A 16,776-nucleotide genomic window follows, 5' to 3' on the forward strand; every position below is an offset into this window, starting at 1 on the left:
CTTCTTATTGTCTGATAAGTGATAGTTATGTAGTGAGGACTGGTTGTTTTGATGAGGTTCGTAATTTAATGGTGTACTGATCCTTGTAACTTGAATGATCGTTTGAGCTTAATGAGAATTTTCACATTCTACCAAAAAGAGATAATCGTGTTACATACGAGTTAGTGTTAATGGATAGTAATCGGATGGAAATAATCAGTGACGAGTTCCAAGTATACCCTAGACTCAGAACGAGTTGTTGTTTTGCAGGAACCGTTAACCGATTTCGTAATCTCCGACTTGTTTTAAGCTTATTCGACCGAGTACGAGTGCCTGCACGACCGAGTAGACCTTATTCGATCTAGTAGTTGGGTCACTTGATTGAAATCGTTGGATCTGCTAGCGAAAACTCGATCGAGCAACCCCAACTCGATCGAGTAGAGGCTACTCGATCGAATAACCAAGTCACTCTATCGAGTAAGTAGCTACAGTACCCGGGTTATAACAGGATTCATACTCTCTATTTCATTCATTCTTTCCTTATTTCTCTTATCAATCAAACCCTAAAATCTCTCTTTAACTTTTTTCTCTCAAAGTTTTGTGTAAATTGTGGTTGAATCCTCTTGAATCTTTCTTGCTATTCCACTCAATCCATTTAAAACTCATTCAAGGTAAGATTGCTACTCTCTTTCTTTGTTTTTAATCAATTAGCAACATGTGAAAGTGTCAATTTTTATGAAAATTCGAATTGTACCCATGGATTTGGATTATAGTTGTTGTATTTTGGTAAGAATCACTTCAAATCATTGTTATTGATTCTAGAAATTACAAAATCAAACCGATTTATGAGTATGTTTGGACCGAAATTTCTAGGGTTTACTCTACAAATTTGATTTTTGTTCATCTTTTGCAAACCAAAAAGGGAAAATAGGCTAAGGAATGTTATTGGTATCATATTTGGTGTTGATTTAGGCTAATTTCACCCAAAAAGGTCGTCTTTAAACTTTGTCTTAAAAGTGCCCCAAAACTGAGTTTCGCCCTAAACTTTGTAATAATGATCTTTTTGTGAAGTTATGTTTGAGGGATTAAGATTCCAATATTCCTAGTAATTGTTAAAACTTGGTGTCTTGAAGCTTTGAAACCATCTTTTATGAAGCATGAGAGTAAAGTGACTTGGAAAATTTACGTTTGTCTTAAAAAGGGTTTACTTTAAATTGTTGTTTCCCTATCCATGAGTATTTTGAAAATTTCATTTTGATTAAGTAAGAACCCGAATTGTGTGGGTAAAACATGTTAAAACAGATGCAAAGAGCCGCAGCTGTAACCCATCAGAGCAAGAGATCGAGGGCCACTCGGCTGGAGGTGGAAGAGGGGAGTCAGGGGCCTACTATCCCACCAGTTTCTGAGTACCCTACCGTAGTCTTTGTTGATTTTAAGCAAAGAGATGCCTTTGTTGAGTTGATGAAACGGCGTATGAAACCCACTAGGTGCATCGACACGGGCATTCTTGATGACCTCAAGATAGAGGTGGATGTGAGTTATATCTTTGAGACCCTGGGTTTGGCGGGGTTGTATCATCTTAGGAAGCACTCTTAGCCTTTCTTGACCTTGGAGTTTATGAGCTCTTTTCCTTATGATGCGGTAGCGAAGACCGTAGATTTCCGTCTTATGAACACCAACTTTCTCTTGACCAAGGACCAGTTTGCTTCTCACCTTAGACTTGCACGACCTGAGAAGGGATTTCTTAGAGATATCCTGACTGAGTGTGGGGCTATAAGCTACATGCCCTGTTTCACTGGTAGGCCTGCTCCTACTTCGAGTAACATGTTGATTATTGATGTTCAACATTTCACTCTGATGATCTTCCTCCGAGCTTTGACTTGTTTGCTTTATGATAGAAGGGATGTGAGTAAGTTAAACTCGCATGAGGCTATGTTGTTGGTCACCTACCTGAACCTCACCAGAGTGTACCGAGTCGCCTTTAGTGCCTCGGCCATCATTTGTGCTAGTTTGGCCTTGATGGCCACATCTTCGACCCGGTACCTGAGTTGTGGTGTCATTGCCACCCGTTTAGCTGAGAGATTGACTAACTTTGAGGCCACTTCGGCTCTCAAACCTATGGTCCCGGTTGTGCCCACTATGGATAAGGCTTTCTTCATCGGCCAGAAATGGCGGAGGACTTTGCAGGGTGGTGGGTTAGCTTGGAGGGTGTGGGGTTTGAGTTGGATAAAAGTACCCGACCCGGAGCATCTTCCTATGACTGTGCCTTTGACTGCGGTGGTGGTTGCATCGGACTCAGATGACGATGAGGCCGCCCCTACCCGTCAGTACTACCTGATAGATGAGGGTCTTTTGGAGGTGATGCCGGAGCCGACCGAAGGAGACCAGGCTAGACCTGAGGACCAGGCACCTAAGGTGGGGAGAGGTCCTAGATGCGTGAGAGAGAGGGTTGGTGAGACTCAGCCCGTGCCTCCACAGTATCACTACCCCAGCTACCCTTCCTCTTTTAGCCCCGAGATGCAGGTGAGTGAGCTCACAGAGAGGGTTTCTAACGCCTTAGTGCTCCAAAACCTTCATGAGATGGCATACATGCAGGGGTAATTGGACCAACCTAGCCCAACCAGTTTGGTGGCGAGGTGTCGGGAACGATAGTGGAGTCTTTCACTCCTACGAAGTGGATCAGGCCGCGTGGGGAGTTCCGAAGAGCTATCCTTATGGATGTCTGGTGCCATGGAGAGCAGGAGGAGACTCAGGTATAAGAGCTACCGCAGGAGGAGGCACATTTGGAGCTGACACATCTGGTGGAGGAGGAGGAGATGAGGAGATGGTGGAGGATCGAGGTGGCGACCTCGAGTGACTGCTTCTTGTTGTTGTTGTTGTCTCATAGACTTGTGATACTTGTTTCTTTTGTTTCTTCATACATTGGATTTATTTTGGTTGTAACTGCCCAAAAGGCCGTATTTTGTCATATTGTCTGGACTCGTAATGCAGGTGTATGATGTCGGGGTGGAACCCCGGAGTTTGACAATGATTTCTTCACTTTATATTGGCGTTGGAGGGTGTCCTGACTAGTGGATACTCGATCGAGTGCCCTCTACTCGATCGTGTACCTGCTGTGTATTACCTAGGCAGTGTACTGACCTTTAGGTACTCGATCGAGTACGCCTTACTCGATCGAGTAGCCTATTTCGAACTCGATCGAGTGCCTTCACCTCGATCGAGTGCCCCCTGTTGAGCCCAATACACCGTTCTCTTAGACTTTGATGTGAAACATATTTGTGCACATTTAGTCCCCTAACTAGCCTCGTTTTCAAGCTTTCTAGCACTTATTAAGGTCGTTTCTATCTTATGTTCCCTACTTTGCACATTCTATGAGGTTTTAGTGCCCTTTGTAGGGGAGGATGCTAAGCCTTGCGCATATGGAGGCCAAAGCGGAGCTAAATTGATCACATCTAACGACCAAGCAACAAAGGGGATGCTAATATTAAAGGCCTAAGTAAATAAATCAAGTAAAATGGGCATTGACGAAGACCCCCACGGCTCCTCAACGATCCCCATGGATCTTGAGGCAGTCAAGAGGAAGAGAAGCCAATCTGTGCAGTAATCCGGGCGTCCCAAACTCAAGTCGGGCGACTCGCTGCTTAATCCGGGCATCCCGACCTCAAGTCGGGTGACTCGATTCTGAATCCGAGCATCTCAAGGCCTAGGTCGAGCGGATCCTCAAGCAGCACAAAGCGTCTATCATGAGCAGGTCGTGGGTGTTGGAGTGTCCCCGACAATAATGCGATCACAATTGTCGATCATGATGATCACATGTTTAAATCTCATTTTAAGAATACGTAAGGGATGATTCAATTATATAGTCAACTGACCAACATTAATCGAAGAATGATTGGCTTGCTAGAGTTTGACGTTCTTGTCGTGGGGACGGTGGTGGTCAGTTGATCCCTTAAGGTCACACCTAAAGGATGATGCCCTTATCTGTAAAGTTGATTAATTGTATGACGATACAAGTTGATCAATTCCTTAAAATTGAACAATTCAATTGTGAGAGAGAATATTATTTCTTATTATAATGGGATTAAATAAGATTTATTTTAGTAATAAAAATGCTTTATTACTAAAATTGTTTATTGTTTGAGAAACAATAGAGATGAGAATGAATGGTTGATTATAATTACAAGATGTTGTGAATTATAATTAAATGACCCATTTTATTTATGTGATCAAGTATCACTAGTCAATTTGTTATATGTAATTTAATTAATTTATAAAATGATATTTATGTGATAAATATGCATTAAATTAATTAATAACATGTATCATACTACATGAGACATATTGTGTGACAAGTGACAAATTGACAAAATAAAATGTTAGTCCATTTTATGTATATGGACCGAAATATTGGTGTGGAAGTAGTTAGTGGGTGAATTATTTTATGAGATAAAATAATGTAATCATGCCTAGCCTAAAACTAGCTTACACACCTACATATTTAGAAAAGAGTAAAAGAAAAAGGAGATGCCATATTTTGGCATATAGCCTCCACTTTCACGGCTCCCCTTACTCTTCATGATGAGAAGTTTTTCTTATTTTTGTCTCTTACCATTCATTCATATTCACATGCATTCATCTCTCTTATTCTTGTTCATCTTTCTCTAAAAACTTGAGAAATGATGATCCAAATTGTTCAAATCATATTACTAATATTATTAATGTAATATATGAGTATTAGTAATCAATTTTAAGGTAAACTACTAAACAAATATCTAGCACATATTATTTAGTAGAGATAAGGGATAATCTTGGGTGCAATCAAGAGGAGTGGCTTCTATACTTGAAGTCTTTGGAGGTTTATCCCATTACTCATCATAGCTCAAGAACAAGTGAAGGTAGGAGACCTTACTTGTGCCCATAAACCGAAATTTACAATGTAAGGAACCAATTTTCTCCTTATAATTGTAATTGTTTTGCATGCATAAGATCCTTAAGTTTTTATGACTAAAACTTTAAACTAAAATATGTGATATGTAAAATATGATTTCCAACAAGTGGTATCAGAGCATTATGGTTGTTGCATGCAAGATCGGGATCGTTTTTCCGAGATAATACGATTAACGAATAAAACTTGAAATTTAGGATTTATGAAGATAAATCACGAAATAATTTTGCATGTTAAAAGTTTCTGGTCCTAAATGGATTTTAGGTCATATGGGACGATTTATGGATTTTTATTGTTCATTTTATATATTATTGGCATTAAAAAATGATTTTTATGAGAAAAATGTCATTTTTGGACGAAAAATAGCTAAACTTCGAATTTTCTAGTGGTTTTTGGATATGTTTTCACATGTAATACATACTGATGTCCTGTAAATTTCCATGTTAAAATAAGTTGTTTTGCTCGAAATATGAATTTTATAAGTTAAAATCGTATTTAAATGGGTAAATAGGTTAATATGAGTTATATTTCGAATCTGGTCATGGAAATTTAGTATGTTGGCACATGAAATGTTACAAGATGTGTGTAAAATATTTGGCTATAGTGAAGTCTTTTTGCATGATTTATGAATTTTTGATGAAACATCACATAAATAGTGACTATAATTAGTAATAATGCTAAAACATACTTCATGACTAAAGGAAAAACGTCACATGTTGCATTTTATCATATATTTCAGATCTAAAAGTGAAAAGTTGATGAAAATAATTTTTTCTCATATTGTTATGGTCATATTTGTTAAAACCTATAAACCGCAACATTGTTTTTCTCGATAAATTTTCGAAATTTTTAACCTAAGTTTTGAACATTATGAGTGTCATGGTATTTTTCCAGAATATTCATGAGTTTAAATTTCAAATTTCAAATTTCGAAATTATTTGAAATTCTTATGATTTAATTTGAAGTTTATAGCATAATTTTGTATTTTGTGTCCATTTATGAACAATATTAAGAAATCAAGTTGAATTATTGTCAAAATGTTAGTGGAGACTAATTTTTGAGTCCTAAGATGGTTAGGGTAATTAACTTGTACATAAATATGAATTTATGTAATTATTGTGATTTTAACAAGTTATAATCACGCAAATCCATGAAAACCGATAAATATACGATATTGGCTCTTTAAAGACGATTTAGCGTAAAATCTAGCATGTTCATACATATTATAATGCTGCATTTTATTTATGATTGTCATATTTTTATTTTATGTAATTTTTGAATTATGTAATTTTACTTAGTATGGCCTTAGTTTTAATTGGTATTACCCGAAATGTATGGGAATATCGATTCGGTTGTAATTATTGTGATCTCGTATCACCGTTTTGTAATTTAATAGATTTATTTTATTTTAATTACAAATGTATAATAGGAAATTATGTAATTCATTTTGTAATTTATTTATTCCGGAGTTCCTTGAAGACGGTGCCACTCGAGAAGGCGATCCATCAAAGAAAGTGTTGCCTTGAAATGCGTGCCAAGACCGAAGTTCAAGGGACCAAAGGAGTTGGTTTCCGAATTTGTAATAGTTTATTAGATTTACTATTTTTAGGAAGGCCATACTAAGATTTTATATTTATGCTTTGCATTTTATTTATATGTTGCATGCATCGCTAAATCGCCATAACTAAACATGCATTTTAAATCGAGTTTATCGACCGTGTCAATTACAATTATCGTAGTTCACCGCTTTAGTTCACTTAAAACGTGATAGATAATAAATTGACATGACCTCTCGCTAAAATAAACAATTGAGACTTAGCCTTACCAAAAAGTAGAAACCATGAAAACTTATTTCGTGAGGGAGTGCGCTCGGCCACACCGAGGTACAAACCTTGTTACGTAGGGGAAGTGGGTGATAAATGTCTATCCACCGAAATCATATTGATGAGGGATGAATCGGCTACACCGTGCCCAAGTTAATGTGGATTTGGATCATGGACACATTTATTCGAAATTTGGGTTGAACTCAACAAAAGTATTCTCGGCCATAGCCGGATGTGTTTTGGGCTAAAGATAAATATTAATGTAATTTTATCGACCAAGAGTTCTAAAAGTAGAATCAATTAAAGAGTTAATCCACCGAGTTATATTGATAAGGGATGAATCGGCTACACCGTGCCCAAGTTAATATGAATTTGGATCTTGGAATCATTTATCATAGTTGGGTAGAGGTCCCTATGTAAATGCTTTACTTGTTAAATTATTTACAAGTATTATTATAACGATAAATGTTTTGTTTTCATTATTCCGTTAATCATATTGTTCTAATTCTTTACCTCAAATTATATACGATATCATTTCGATTTTAGTTCAAATCTCCATTAAAACATCGTAACTAAAGACAAAATTTGAATTTTCTTCTAAAAACCTCGTATTATCCATTGTAAGGATCTCTAGTGAAGAGTATAGATAAAAGTCATTCGTGATCAAAAGGGTTTTTGATTCTTGACTAACATATCTACTTACAATGAATTGTTTCTGTGGACAAGGCCCTCGGGAACTGCGTCCGCGGGATCCACACTAGGCATAATCGACTCGAGGTTCTTTCGAATCGAATTAAGACCAATTAGAGTCGCCACCAAGTTTTTTGGGAACTTGGAACCGTTCAAGTCAACTTTACACCTTTCATCGAAAAGCATAAAGCCAATCGACTACGAGTGATTAAAGATAAAGACTTGTACCCTATATCACTCGATTTGAATGACTCTCGTAATCCAATGGTATTTAGACGGATCCACAAACCATAGATCTTGAGTAAGGGGTGAGGGTACGTGTTGGGAAGCCCATAAGGACACCCAACCCCGCCCGTCGATAACGGCCTCTACTAAGTCAAATGTCGGATTTCAAACAAGGTCATAGCTACTACGATGTATGATATGCAAACGTTGTTTTAACCCTATCATGTGGCAACAATTTCTATGTCGTTTTAGATGCAACTAAACTAACTTTGTCAAAGTTGTAATTTAGCATGTGGGTTGATTGAGCTAGCAACATTCAAACGAAACAAACAAGGCTTGAAGGGGAATGGGGGAGCCGTTGGGATCTACCTATTACAAACTAGGCATTTCATGCCGACACAACGATAAATAAATTACAACTCGATCTAATTACAATTGCTACATACAACTCAAAACATGACACAAAACACACGGCCATTGGGCCTTGAAAACCGTGCACATGAGGGTGGCCCACGGCTCACATGACCCACGGTCCTTGGGTCACTCCTCGTAATGCGTGCTCGCGCTTAATCTCATCGAATTAGACATAGGGCTACGCACCAAAGCATGCATTAGCATAAACCGGGCCATGTTGCTTTAAACAACATGCGGTTTACTACGCTCCTACAAGCATTGGGGAACAACCGTCTAACCAAACGAGACCAAGGTTTTTGAAGAGGTTTTGACTCAAAAGAAGTAAAACAAACTCGAAAATTACAACTCAATAAACAACGATAAATTACAAGCTACAAAATAAACAAAGAACGAATGACAAACAAGGAAAGAGAAACGAAATAGGAAAGACAAAACCCACGGCCAACTCACGGCCCAAACCCACGGCAACCTCACGGCCAAGACAAGGCCAACCTAGTTCCTAAGTTAGATTCATTGGTTAGATCGAATGATTGCGAAAAGGGATAGGAAACAAGTTAGAAAACGAGTTAAAAACGATGTCGATTGATTGTCGCGCAAGGGTGCATTCTACACGGCCTAAAGGGTCTAATTAGGTCAAATTCGCTAATTAATTTAACTCATCGAGTGTCAATAAGAAGGTGCTAATCACGCACTCTTATACTAGCGAGAAATTAGGTGAAAGAGGGAGATGCATTCAATTATTTACAGAATCGTCGATTGATTTTATAACTTACGTCAAAGCCACCTATCGTGTCTAATTAGGTTATTAAATTAAATTAAAGTCATCTAAATACGTCATAGGTTAACAATCAGAGGTTAAACTAACATGCAACGGGTCCTAGGGTCATCGATTTGGCGAAACAAAAGGGGGTCGAAAGCGAAGAACGAAGTTAGACAATTGTTTTATTTATGCCCTACTTTGAACACGAGGATATGTAAATGAGACTGGGGTGTACGACCGACAGATGTAGCGGTTTCTTTTCCCATCTCAAGTCAACGCGGGTGTTCATAGTGGTACTTTAACTCATACTCGGACTAACTAGTTTCATCGTTAATTTAAAACAATCGATAAACAAGCGAAAAAACAAACAAAAAAAGACAATAAAAAAGGCATAAAAAAACGAAATAAAAAGAGAAAAGAGAAGGGGATTTGATGCACCCTCAACCTACATGTATCGTTGACACCGTCTTGGGTCGTAATCGATGGTAGATTTTATCTCGAGAGGCCGTCGTCGACGAAGAACAAAGCAAACACGGGTTTTGGAAAGTTTCTGGACAGCGATTTTAAAACAGTGATATCTCCCTCGTTTCACGACGAAAATTCGATTCGAAAGATGTTTTGGAAACTAGAAAGAGAGGAGAACAAGGATCTTAAAGCAACCCCTGCTCGATTTGGGTTAATGGGCACGAAAAACGAGCACAAACAGAACTGGACAGACAAGAGTAAACCGCGAAAACAGAGTGTTATTTCACTCTGTTTTTCGAGGGATCTCGTGTACTCTCAAGGGCAATTTGGCTCGTAAATCTTTGTCTAATGTGTAGATGGATGTTATGTGGTTAATTAGGAACAAGAAACTCGAATTTTTATGGAGTTTTGATGGAGGAACGAATGGGTTTTCGAAGAGGACACACAAACAGTTTCAGTTTGTGTGTCGGTTTTGTTTAGGGTTTTTGAAGGATGTTTAGGGTTTGTTTCTGAGGTTTAAAGCTTGTATGTGATGCTTGGATGTATGGAGGACTTAGAGGAATGATTGTATGGTGAAGGGGTGGTATTTATAAGGAGTTAAAATAGGTTAAAAGGGAGGAAGGAGCAATCGGGCTTGCTGAACATAGCTGCTGTCCAGCAGCTTTTGGGGGGGGTTTCTTGGGTTCGTTTTGGGGGTTTTCTTGGTGATTAAGCTAGGATAATATGGGTAGGATACTAGGGTATGGGTTAGGGTTAATGGGTACGGGTCTTGGTAGTGTTTGGAGCGGGTTTGGGCTCGAGAATTGAGCTGCAAAACAGGGTATACGGGATTGGGTTGCGGGCTGCTTGTGAGGGGTTTGGGACGAGAATTTGGGCTGCTTGTGAGGGGGTTCGAACATGGGTTGATGGGTATTGGTCTAGGTGGGTTAATGTACTCGAGATTCGTGCCAATTCGCAAAGGAAACGGGCTTAAAAACCGAGCTAAAATCGAGCTCAAAACACACGGTTAAAAACGAGTTCTTCGCTTTTAAAATCGATTTTTCAAATCAATTAATAAATTAAAATAAATGACTTTTCAAATCAAATATACTCATAAAATGATTTTTCAAATCAATTATTTATTTTATTTTCAATAAAATAAACTTGGGAAAATAAATTCAAAATAAAATAAAATAAATTGAATTTACCTAAAAAACCATAATTTAAATATCATTCAAATTAACAAAATGAACTCACTAAAAAACATTAAATTAAATATCATTTAAAATAATAAAATGAATTCCCTTAAAAAAAACATTAATTTAAATATCATTTAAATTAATAAAATACTTCATCGACGACGCCCATTCTACCTCGTAAAACGAGCTCCAAATAATGACAATGACAACTAAAGAATACATGTGTCCTATCATCATCGGGTGTTTGTCGGGTTCTCTATAAATTCCAATATCGACGGATACGGGTATCTACAGTTTCTCATATGCTTAATTGAGTTAAGTACTTTGAAACGTTACATCATTTTGGTAACTAGATTTGTTGGAAATCAAAATTGACCAAAATACCGCAACCACTTCAATGAAAGTTTTAAGACTAAACAAATGAATTGAAGAGTAGTCTTTATGAAATTCAATTTTGCTTCTCTAAGCAAAGACTCATTGAAATGAGTGGGAGCATTCTCTTAACCGTTAAGAAAAGGACGAGGTTCAAAGAAGTAAAATTAGAATAGAATTGATACAAGGTAATGTTAAAAGTAAAGTTATTGAGAATAACGATACTAAACCTATCAATCACGACCAATAAAGTTTCCATTGTCTTAATTGTTGGACGCTAGAAAGGAAACTACCCCAAATTATTGAAGAATCAGCAAGTTAGTTGTGGGACATCTAGTGAGACCTTCTTCTTTAAATGTTTATTCGATTAACATAAATTTTGCTAGTACTACTTCGTCAATATTAGAAACCGGTGGTGGTTTTCATCATTGTATTTGATACATAGGATGATTAGAATATGACGACTAGCAACAATGATGTCGAGAGATAAAGTCATTGTGTACTTAATCTAGGTTTTGGGTTTATAGTTGTACTTAATTGTGACTATTAAGTGCATAAACTCTAAATAAGAATATAAACTTGTTAAGATACAAAAGAGGTTTCACTTTTGTGACCCTATACACCATGATTTGATGTATGGCTAACCCATTATCAAAGGTGATTATATTCTAAACCAAACTAGAATGATATATCATGTAGATGATGCAAGACTCAAATTGGTAACCCAAGATTAAACCTTAAATTCTGGAATGATGAACGCAAAGAGTTATTGAGTACTCTTGGAACCATTAGATTGTTAATCTTATGGTATATGCGTATCTTGTATTCAAAGCAAGATGTCTTGTGCTTTTGGTTGTAAAGGAGATCGAGGTTGTAAATCATTGATCCAGAATAGGTTGATCATTTTATTTTACCAACGATTTAAGTTGACACTAATGTGTTCACTTAATAAGGTAAATAGAGAAATCTTTGAAGAAGTTCAAAGAGTTCAAAGAATCACGATTTAGTCGTGATGGGATTATCAAAGTGAAGACTTTGATATAAGCCAAAGGAAATGTGATATAGTATCACAAATTAATCTCTCTTAGCACGCATTATGGGATAATGTGTGGTTAGATCAAGAAATCAAACGCTATTCGATATGGTTTGGACTTCAATCAAGTTACTTTGAGTTACTTGATCCTTTTGGGGATTTTATCATTTTGTCTAAATTATTTTTCCACTAAATCAAAAATGAATCATATGAGATATGAAATGGTAGGGTACCATGATTGTAAGTTTTCAAAAAAAAAACAAATGCTCATTTTTCCTTACTATAATCACGAGTATAACGGGTTTGTGGCTCGTGAAGCTGTCTTTCTAGAATACAAGTTTATTTCTAGAAGACAGAGTGGGAGACATTATTCAAGAGCCACAAAGAATGTTATGTCGCAAGAAACTGGTCTTTCTTGGCTACATGAGACGTTGTATGTAAGACGTTGTTTCTTCAAAACCTAGGAGGTTAAAGTCATCACTTGTTGAAGATGATGAATTAGTGTTACTTTTAGAAAGTAAAGAGCTTGCAACTTACAAAGAAATTGTTTGATTCAAGTTGATTACTTCTGGAAAGTAATGAACATATGACTTACATGAGAGTGTTTAAGTCACAACTCAATACAAGGCTTAGAGCCATGAAAATCCGAAATAAATTCCAAGTGAATTGTTAGATATCAAAGCTTGATTGGTAGCAAAGGGTTTTGCACTAGTTGAAATGCTTAAGTCTATTTGGATCTTCTTAGGGATTGTGTTTCATTATGAGATATATATAGCGAGTGAATCTAAAACCCACTTCTTCAACTAGAAGGAATGTATTCAATACATGTCTTGAGTTTTGTAGATTCTTGCCATCCTAAGATAATGTGAAACTTAAGAGAGGGTCTTAAGTAGGACATTAATGAGTTGGAATCAATGTTTTGATCATGTTATAAAACTTTTCTCGATAGGTCGAGAAGTTGTGTTTATACATAAAGATTAGTGGGAGTTACGGTAATTTTAATTAGTCTAATATGTGGATGACATATTGATCATTGGGAATGATTTAAGACTTGGAGAAATATAATACATCTTTAATATCCAGATTTATGGAGATAAATCCACATGATATTAGCGTCAAATAAGAAGTCTTATGTTGATAAGATTCATGACTAGTTCAATCAAAGTTGAACATATTTGATTGATTCCATTTGCTTCCGCTGCCGGATCATTAAATGAGTAATGATGTATAGCACTTCATATACTTTGAGTATGATGAGTTATTTCAAAATCGAATTTAAGTAATAGTTATCAAATAGCCATATAGATTATTCTTAAGTGCTTGAAGAAGCATTAAGGATGGAAAGTTAAGTGTTTTTGATGCAATTCACAAATTTGTGTAAGGGCTTACACTAATGACTGTTGAGATTGCATAAGGTTTTGGACAAAAACTGTATTCAAAACACCTAAATATGGTTAAAGAACCATTGTGGCTATGTTATTTAAGAAATGGATTTGCTAGAATCGTTCTAGGCAATATAGAACAATGAGAGATGCTTACAACGGAAATTGAGTACACTTGCAATCATGAGATGTGTGAGAGGGATGGGTCCCGCACACTGTTAAAACAGTGGGAGCTATTCTATGACTAGAGAGCTTTTGTCTAGATTGGATCTGGACACGTACTCAGAAAGTTTTGTAATACAAGGTATGCATTACGAAAGGAAAATGAGTATGTAGCAAGGTTGAGCAAGGAGTTGCTAAAACCTACTTAGCAAGGCCTAATCATAGGCTAAACATGATGAGTCGTGTCATTTCAATTGAATTGAAATGAACAACTACATACAAGATCAAATTAGATTATAGAATATGAAATAGTAATCAGGCATTGACTATTCATATGTGATAATCACATTTGTCGTTCGAGTTTTTACTTTAAAAACTCTTTTCTTGTACTTTGTTACATCCAAACGGGTTGTATGACAATGTTAAACCCCGTTAAAGTGAACCCGGATTAACATGGTATTTGCCCATAGTCACTTGTATGAGGTGACGTCTCGAAGTGACTAGAGTGTGATGCGATTGATGGCAAGTTCAAGTGCCATAGAGTCATGTGAGATGACTAGTCGATCACATAGGCAGACAGTTAGGAACACTTTGTCGGGCAGTGACCGCTTATAGAGTTCTGACAAATTTATAAAGCCTAGTCGTGGCGAGAGCTACTATAATATTCTAATGAGTCGATTCTTTTGACTAAAGACTGTTCGCCTAAGGTGGCATGGTTTCAGATTAACTTTGATTTATGTTACTACGACCTTCGTAAATGGGGTCAAATGGGCATATTTTGGGTTATGATGGCTGTGGCTAGTCGAAGGGAATAGTGCGATAGGAATTGTCCTCCCCATTGTCAGGGTTAAAACAATATCTCAGGGCCACTCGAGGAGTAATGAACTGGAAATGTGTGGCCACGCTCGGAAGGTATCTATGGTAGATAATTCCGGTCAATCAGTTATTCTCCAGATCGAGGAAACCACTCTCGATGTGATTACTTGCAAGTACGACCTGAAAGACACCTTGCATTGAGTGGGAGATAGTAATAGGACAAGAGAATTGGTGACGCACACTTGTCGAGGACAAGTGGGAGATTGTTGGAGTGTCCCCGACAATAATGCGATCACAATTGTCGATCATGATGATCACATGTTTAAATCTCATTTTAAGAATACGTAAGGGATGATTCAATTATATAGTCAACTGACCAACATTAATCGGTAACGATTGGCTTGCGAGAGTTTGACGTTACTGTCGTGGGACGGTGGTGGTTAGTTGATCCCTTAAGGTCACACCTAAAGGATGATGCCCTTATCTGTAAAGTTGATTAATTGTATGACGATACAAGTTGATCAATTCCTTAAAATTGAACAATTCAATTGTGAGAGAGAATATTATTTATTATTGTAATGGGATTAAATAAGATTTATTTTAGTAATAAAAATGCTTTATTACTAAAATTGTTTATTGTTTGAGAAACAATAGAGATGAGAATGAATGGTTGATTATAATTACAAGATGTTGTGAATTATAATTAAATGACCCATTTTATTTATGTGATCAAGTATCACTAGTCAATTTGTTATATGTAATTTAATTAATTTATAAAATGATATTTATGTGATAAATATGCATTAAATTAATTAATAACATGTATCATACTACATGAGACATATTGTGTGACAAGTGACAAATTGACAAAATAAAATGTTAGTCCATTTTATGTATATGGACCGAAATATTGGTGTGGAAGTAGTTAGTGGGTGAATTATTTTATGAGATAAAATAATGTAATCATGCCTAGCCTAAAACTAGCTTACACACCTACATATTTAGAAAAGAGTAAAAGAAAAAGGAGATGCCATATTTTGGCATATAGCCTCCACTTTCACGGCTCCCCTTACTCTTCATGATGAGAAGTTTTTCTTATTTTTGTCTCTTACCATTCATTCATATTCACATGCATTCATCTCTCTTATTCTTGTTCATCTTTCTCTAAAAACTTGAGAAATGATGATCCAAATTGTTCAAATCATATTACTAATATTATTAATGTAATATATGAGTATTAGTAATCAATTTTAAGGTAAACTACTAAACAAATATCTAGCACATATTATTTAGTAGAGATAAGGGATAATCTTGGGTGCAATCAAGAGGAGTGGCTTCTATACTTGAAGTCTTTGGAGGATCATCCCATTACTCATCATAGCTCAAGAACAAGTGAAGGTAGGAGACCTTACTTGTGCCCATAAATCGAAATTTACAATGTAAGGAACCGATTTTATCCTTATAATTGTAATTGTTTTGCATGCATAAGATCCTTAAGTTTTTATGACTAAAACTTTAAACTAAAATATGTGATATGTAAAATATGATTTCCAATAGTGGGACTCCTCATAGGACTTGTAAGGCGTTAATCTTCATCTTAGGGACTTAATCGTCATTTAAGCCCTTAGTTACCCTAATACTTGTACTTAGTATAAATACTCCATTGTATTAGGAGATATTTACCAAGTCATTAGAGTAGATTAGAAATTAATTAGCTTAATTACATATTAATCCTTCCTTAATTGTTATTGAAGAATTCTTAGATCTAGTATTGGATTTGGAAGATTATTTGGGGTTTATTGAAGAATTGACAACTCTTCATTCATCAATCAAGTTTTTCTTCTATCATTCCTTCTTTCCATTTGTTCATCATAAGTTTGGTACAATTGTTTTACTCCTTGTATTAATTATTGCTTGTTTTCCTAATCATTCATCATGTTTGGACTTGTTAGTATGATTGACACCCCTATTAGCATGTTCAACGCAACTATGAGTGAGTAGTCACCTAGCTAGGGTTAATGGGGGATTAGGGGAACTATAACATGGGGGTAGATTCATACTTAATCTAATATGTTATCATAAGATTCCTTGCTTGTTGTAGTGTTAACCTATGCACATGTTATGCTTGATAAAATGCTAGACTATGAAACCTTGCATTTATACCTATCTCTTATCTTTTCAACAAGACTTGTAAGATATAAACTAACTCGAGTCTTGTTAGACCATGCATAGAAGTGAATAGGTAGAAAGTAAGTCGACTTGTAGGTGTTGTACAATCTAGACAACTCGGCTCCGGGACCCAAATCTTCCTATGAACCGTAAGACATAAACTAACTCGGTTCCTCTACAACAATAATTGCTTGCAACTATGAAAACATGTTTGTATGATCACCACCATGAATCCCCTTATGATCCCATGACACCCTAGTGCTTTCATTAATTGTTTACATCCCTTTTATCCTTCCACTTGCTTAGTAGTTTAGACACTCATTTCAAACTCAATCAATTTGTGACACTTTAAGACATAGCTAC

The sequence above is a fragment of the Silene latifolia genome, chromosome 1 (assembly GCF_048544455.1).
Source record: "Silene latifolia isolate original U9 population chromosome 1, ASM4854445v1, whole genome shotgun sequence".
Classification (NCBI taxonomy): Eukaryota; Viridiplantae; Streptophyta; class Magnoliopsida; order Caryophyllales; family Caryophyllaceae; genus Silene; species Silene latifolia.